The following is a 7,084-nucleotide window of genomic DNA, read 5'->3' as shown; positions in this document are numbered from 1 at the left end:
GTTTCTGTGCGCAACCTAACTCTTAAAAGCATCAAACTAGATTTATTAGGAAATGATGGGATTTACGTAGCGTAGCCCCTGAAAATGGACAACTGTATTAGCTTATATGGGTATAGAAAACAAAAGCCAGGGCGAGTCAATTGAGATAAATTCCTTTAAAAAGAAAAAGTGTGAACTTTTCACTTAACGAACAGAAATCAAAGGAACTTCGCCAGTGGGATGAGACACTTTCAAAACAAAGAAATACAGCATTGCGTTTACACCGATGCTAGAAAGTCTATATTGCGCCAACTATTGTTCAAGGTGACAATTGCGACAATTGCTCGAAATATGTGCAAATAGAGGACGACAGTGATTGTTGCGCTAACGTAGGAACTTCAACCCGAGAACAGACCTAGAGGTTCGATATGCTTAGAGAACGCTCTTGCATTTATGGCAGACAGAGGCGTAGCAACCGTTCAGCCATGTAGGGGAAATCACAGTAACCACGCTAAAGTTACCGTCGTTTAAGCTAAAATCAATTTGATCACACATGTCATGCCTTATGTGTATGTATGAGAAGGTAGAGCTGCCTGCTGTAAATTAATGACCCAATGTAGATGGTGATAAAGGAGATATAAGCATACACCTTTTGCATAATTTAGCGTTTATAAAGTTATCTTCGATTATATTAAATTCCAATCATTTATCCTTATATGCCGAAAACTTTTAAAGAGTTCAATAAATTTCATAATAGTTAATACCGGTAGAGTGGAAATGGTCTAAACACGTATTTGTCTTTTAAGTTAAGTACTAAAGGACTGAAAACTTTCATTTTGTCAAATGTCCATGCCTAAATATCACAATTGTTTTCTCAATTTTTCCTCGTACATAAAACTAATCGATTGCGGTTATAACTTTTGGATTTAACATGACCAAAAACAGTTCCAAATCAATTCGGTTGCTTACTAATGTCTATGCCATCTCTAGCCAAAACCGCTCAGGAATGGAAGAAACACATATCCCGTCATGATTCAATATGACGGAATACGGTTCCTTTAGCACAAGTTTATTGTAACATAAGTTTTTTTGAAAAATTACTAAATAAATTGACAGTTAAAACTAAAACGTAAGAACTCACTGGGGGTTCAAGCCGTTTACAGTTACAGACGCAACACCCAATTCCAACATTTCACCAATATTTATAAAATTAATGATACACTCTTACTCCCAAATAAGATGAACAACAATAACTACGATTGTTTTCATATACCAAATAGGATGAATAAATATCAAAAACAATGGTTCTTTTGAATAATACCGAGTTTAATTTAAAAGAATGGTGCAGAAACCATAGTATTTATACCTTATGAGACTATAGTAGATCACAATAAATCTTTTAGTACTCACCAATCATTTAATGTTATTATTTTTTTGCTTATTCAGCTTTAAAATACACTGTTACAATCTTGTTATTTGTAATTAATATTTTCCATGAATGCCACATTTAGTAAGTAGTTAAAGGTTTATCACTCAAAATTTATGTTTGTTAAAATTGTGTATGTATTGATTTTGAATAAGAGTGTAACTTTAAACATATATAAGCCCATAAAAAATGTCTCTGTGGGTTAAATCACTTTCTGTTATTATCAAACCAGGAAGACAAACCCAGTTTGACACGTAGTTCCCAGCGGATTTTATCATTCCATTGCAGTTCATAATGACGTCAGAAAACTAATCTGTACACTAACCATTAAATGCATGATAGAAAGAAATGAACATTTTTACACCCGCGGTGATCGTAAATGTGTATTTCGATTTTATTATTGCATATAAGGTACGTTTGTATCTTTGCCATACTACTCTTTATAAGATTTGTAAACGACCAAAGGCAAAATGTCGATTTTCCAGTAAAACTTGCAGTTGATATACAAAGTAAACCGTGTTCACATAAATGGCTTAAACTCAACCGACCGATGCCCTAGTTAAATTATATATAGTATGAACTAAATGTCGACAGCTAATTTATCATTCTTATTCCATTTGAATTGAACTGCGTCAGAAAATTAAATAAAGAAATACACATTGACCCATTTGTTTTCATTGTCGAGTCTCTAGTACAGAAATGACAAGAGAACTATGAAAACAACTAAGACAAGCAGTTCTGAGTAGCAAAACATTAAATAGAGACCCTGAATAAAGGCATAAGGTTAAGGCCTAATAGACACTAAACGAGAGACATATGTAACATACAAGAAATTCAGACAGGTCACACATGCATCAACATATCTTTAACAAATGAAATGATCTCTTCCTCATACCGTTTTTTACTTAGTTTTTCATCGCTGTTCACTTTAAGTCTCAGAACGATCAAATTGTGTGTACTTGGGATATAATGACACGCAATTTAAAACAAGTTCTATGCCATAATTGTTTTGTTTTCTTGAAATATAGAAAACGTTTTCTCTTTCTTTCGACCGAGTACTGTTATTTTTACAAAAAAGCATCCAAAGACCCTTATTATATAATTCTTAATTCATCATTATCGCACGCAATAGTGTATAAACGGTTATTTATAAGATCGTGTTATCATTTGACGCATGTGAATGTGCGCATTTAACATTTAAACATTTGAAACCTTATCGTAAACGAAACGCTAATGTTCGTGACTTGTTGTATTAAAGACAAGAATTGAATTTGAACGGAATGAATTTAGCGAAAATATGGTCAGTATATTTGTTGAAATTCGAATATAGAAACACATTACTAGTTGCAATAGGCCTCTTCAACGCTTCCAACTAACATCCTGCCTGATAGCGTGAAATATCGACAAAAATGGTAACTTTGTTCAACGGTATATTCACATAAACGTTACCTGTTGAGAGTTGACAGCTTTTGCTGCAATTTTGACAAATTTTTAATATATTTATAGGTCACGTTATCGAATCCTGCTGCCGATATTAAAGAAAAAAGAGTATTTATTTTATCAAATTTTGTTAATCTTTGAATTTTAGAAATAATTTTATTTGATCTTGCTTGTTATCGTATTTCAAGTATTCGAAACTGTACTATGTTTGGTTTTTGTTATACCTCAGCTTTTGGGCCTTTAAAACGCAATAACACAATAACTTGAATAATTTGAAAATTTCAATCTCATGGTCCTAGATAAAAGCTGCCTTGAAATGATGTAAAACTATCTATCATTTGAATCCAATTTTCCTCAAGTTAATACATTTCCTAAACAATTACGGACCCATGTTTACTACCAAATGAATGACCTGCTCAGAAGAGTCCAGTTCCATGCGGCTTGACTTATGGCTTCATTTGTTTAATTAAAAAAAGTTGTTTCCTCTTAGAAAGTGATTTCAATGTAGACTTTGCTATTTTGAAGAAAGGAAACTGCGAACAATCTGTCTTTTCATATTGATATCCTAGGCCTGAGATTTGACTTTCAAATATTGAACTTCATCTTGATATGACCAATATAAGACGATATTGCGGAAACAGCCAGGACTATTTTCGCCATATATTGTTATGGTTTGAACTATTCTGGTAATTCTGTGAATACAGAGTTCTAAATGATATTACATTATTTTAACATTTTAAAAAGATATCAGAGACCTATCGAACGACTATTACTGTGCTGATTGGTTCAAGTTGGCAAAGTGTTGAGGCGAAGTAATTTTTAATGACGGCGATAAACAGCCAGTCAAAATATCTCACATCTATGGAAACCAAAGACAACTATCAGTTATATGTGCGGCGTCATTTTGAAATAAATTAATTACTAAGTAAATAAACTGGTTGGTGTAATGTCGCTCTATTAAAAAAACCTTTTTAGCGGCACAGGGCAATGACCCAAACGACAATGAACTAGAAGCACATATAAACACTGCATACACAAATACACGAATACACATACCACAAACAGACCACACACTCATCAAAATATATTTACCGATTAATGATGGGATTACCGCCTTGGAACGGTCAGCGAAACCAGAGTTCACTGGACCCCGAGTCTACTGGGAAATTAGTCTAGATTGAAATAGCCATAACCTCACTCTTGTCCCAACATATAAGCCTCATGCAATCATTTCAGCGGTATTAATTTTGCTGCAGAAAAATATTTGACAATTATTGTACATTCTTATTAAGCTAAAACTAAGTGACAATTAAGAAAAGGAACATGTATAAAAGTATAAAGAACATTAATCTACGCTCTTGAACAACTGTATTTTGATGCAATGTGCGGTCTGCCTCTGTTTTTTGTAAATTGTCTTATTAGACCTTATCAGGCTTGTGCCTATAAGTGGGGTCTTTATTTATTTTTAATTTCACATTACCTTACTTTTGAATCATTATTTGACTCTGAGTCTAAAAAGTATTGCAATGTTTTGACGTTCATTTGGACATTAGAATTTCGATGCTCAAATATCATGCTATATCTGATAGTTTCATTTCTTACATTATAAACCTAAAACCAGTTTGTTTTACAGCGCAATATCAGATTTACTTCCTTTGAAATACAGTTAACTTCAGTCATTGGCAGTAGCCGCGCTATCACCATTTACACAATATGCAAAACGTTGAAAAGGGATCTTAGTCCTGTTTTTATAAACGATGTTTCTTGTTAATTTGGTATGAATTACCACTCATTATTGAAAAAAGCTTAATAAAGTACTGTTTATTTAATACTCAGAACGGTCAATGAACAAATAGTTGATTGGGGGATTTGGAACTAATTGATGCGCGCACAACCTCACACCTGTCAATATTACCTTATGGGGTAAGAGTTAGGCTTAGTGCTAGACAAAGGCTGGTACCAGACTAAAATGAACAAGGAAATGAATGTTGAAATGTAAATTTAACATTGCGCTCAACGAGAGACTCGAACCCTCGACCCTAAAATTTCTGTGTTTATTTTAAACGTAAAAGTCTGATGCTCTACCGGCTGAGCTAGTGGGTGTCTGACAATGGTTAGGCAGTTATACCGGCTAAAAATTCGTTAAAACTTTATAATCAGTTTGTAAATTTAGCCCGGCATTTAGCCATGAAAAGAAAGTTGTTATCAAGTTTATGACTCCATACATTTTAAAACCGATTATTTGGAAAATCAAATTGTGGTAACTAATGAAGCATATGGGATATGTAAATTTGTATGTTTTTACTCTCTCAACATATGGTTGCATATTACAAAATTACAATGTAAAAAATATACAGAAAAAAATATAAATTGACGAGATGAGAATAAAACAGTAGGAATCGCGTCTTGCACTATATAGGTTTGAACTTTGGGTACGAATATAGACACATCGCCGGTGACGTTTTATGGCAATTGCAAATGATAGTGGTAAATGGTAATTTCATTCCAGGTCAAGCAAATTTATAAATGTCACCCAATGCCATAATTATATATACTGATATAACAATCAGTGAGGTAAATCCGACAGAAGAAACTTGAAAAAACAAGCGCCCAACGAGGGACTCGAACCCTCGACCCTCAGATGTCTGCGTGTACTTTATACGTAAAAGTCTGATGCTCTACCGACTGAGCTAGCCGGGCTCTGCAATCACATAGGTGACAGTTATTTTAGGAAAGTGCTTTTTTTAATTATCTTTCCCTAGGATTACTCTTACTACGTGTAAACAACTTGCAATAGTCACTGTATTTGGGCAAGAAGCAAGACGGATAAAAGGCCATGAATCTGCATGTACTAGAATTACTCGCAACGTGTGTACACACATGCAAAAGATATTCTACGGGGGCAAGTGCCTAGACGGGACAAGTGTAGGTCGCAACCTATCCTTGCCCTATGAATACTCGTACCGTGTTTACATGCAAAAGTCACCGGACGGGGGCAAATGCCTAGACGGGATAAATATAAGTCACATCTCTTTATTGCCCAAGGATTTATCGTACAATGTTAATGCAATTGTCACCGGACGGGGGCAAGTGCCTAGACGGGAAAAAAATAAAACACAACTCTTTTTACCCTAGGATTACTCGTACGATTTTTTACAAACATGCAATAGTCACCGTACAGGGACAAGAGCTTAGATGGCGAAAATGTAGGTCATAACTCTGGTTTGTGCTTTGATTACTCGTACCATGTATGCTACCATGCAATATTTACTGTACGGGGACAAGTGCCTGGATGGGAAAATGTAGGTCACAACTATGGTTTACTTTATTTTACTGGTACCATGTATGCAAGCATGCAAAAACTAGCGTACAGGCGCAAGTGCCTAGATGTGGAAAAGGTAGGATACCACTCTGATTTGCGCTAGGATTACTTGTACTACGTTTACAAGCCTGCAATAGTAAATATACTGTGGCAAGTGCCTAGAGTGAAATGTGTAGGTAGCAAGTCTTCCTTGCTCTTGAATCACTTGTATTAACGTATGGGCCCTTAGATGGAGAAGACCATACGGGACCACATGTCTAGACAGGATAATGTAGATCACTACTCTCTCTTGCCTTCGGAATACTCGTACCATGTGTACAAACATGCAATAGTCACCGTTTGGAAGCAAGTGTCTAGACAGGAAGTGAAGGTCATAAGTCGGGCTTGCACTAGGATTGTTAGTACCAAGTGTACATACATACAATAGTCACCGAACAGGGGCAAGTGCCTGGAATGGAAACGTTTGGGATGCCTAGACGACAAAAAAGGTCATATATATGTCTCTCTCTGATGACTCGTACCATCGTTAGCAACGTCGAACGCTAAGGGCAAATGAAGTTATTTAATCCCAGTTCAATAGAGTCAAGTATGGGTGCCTAGACGAGTCAAATAAAATAACGGTCAATGTATCTTTAAATGTGTACGAACATGCATAAATCGATTTATAAATAGCTCACCAGACCGTCTTGTGCTAAAATAGCTCTAAGTACGGACACATGCAACTATTGCTAAACGGGGAAAATCGCTGACTGTAAATGAGGTAGTTTCATCCCAGGCCAAGCGAGTGTTTTATCGAAATAAGGGGTGACCCGACGAGAGCAAAAAAGGTCATGTCCATCTCGAACTCGGATGTCTCGTACCTTGGTACGAACATGCTCAAATCGCCTCATGGGAAATAAGGTCATTAATCCCAGGTC

General features: G+C 35.6%; 1 non-coding gene across 1 annotated transcript; it reads right to left on the bottom strand.

The window, feature by feature from the left end:
* Positions 1–5,452: 5,452 nt before the first annotated feature.
* Trnak-uuu (transfer RNA lysine (anticodon UUU)) lies at positions 5,453–5,545 on the bottom strand. Its single transcript has 2 exons — positions 5,509–5,545; positions 5,453–5,488 (listed from the first exon to the last, which is right to left on the bottom strand). It is a non-coding gene; the product is annotated as a tRNA-Lys (tRNA).
* Positions 5,546–7,084: the final 1,539 nt, after the last annotated feature.

Source organism: Mya arenaria, chromosome 6 (assembly GCF_026914265.1).
Source record: "Mya arenaria isolate MELC-2E11 chromosome 6, ASM2691426v1".
NCBI lineage: Eukaryota > Metazoa > Mollusca > Bivalvia > Myida > Myidae > Mya > Mya arenaria.
This window is presented reverse-complemented; position numbering and strand designations above follow the sequence as displayed.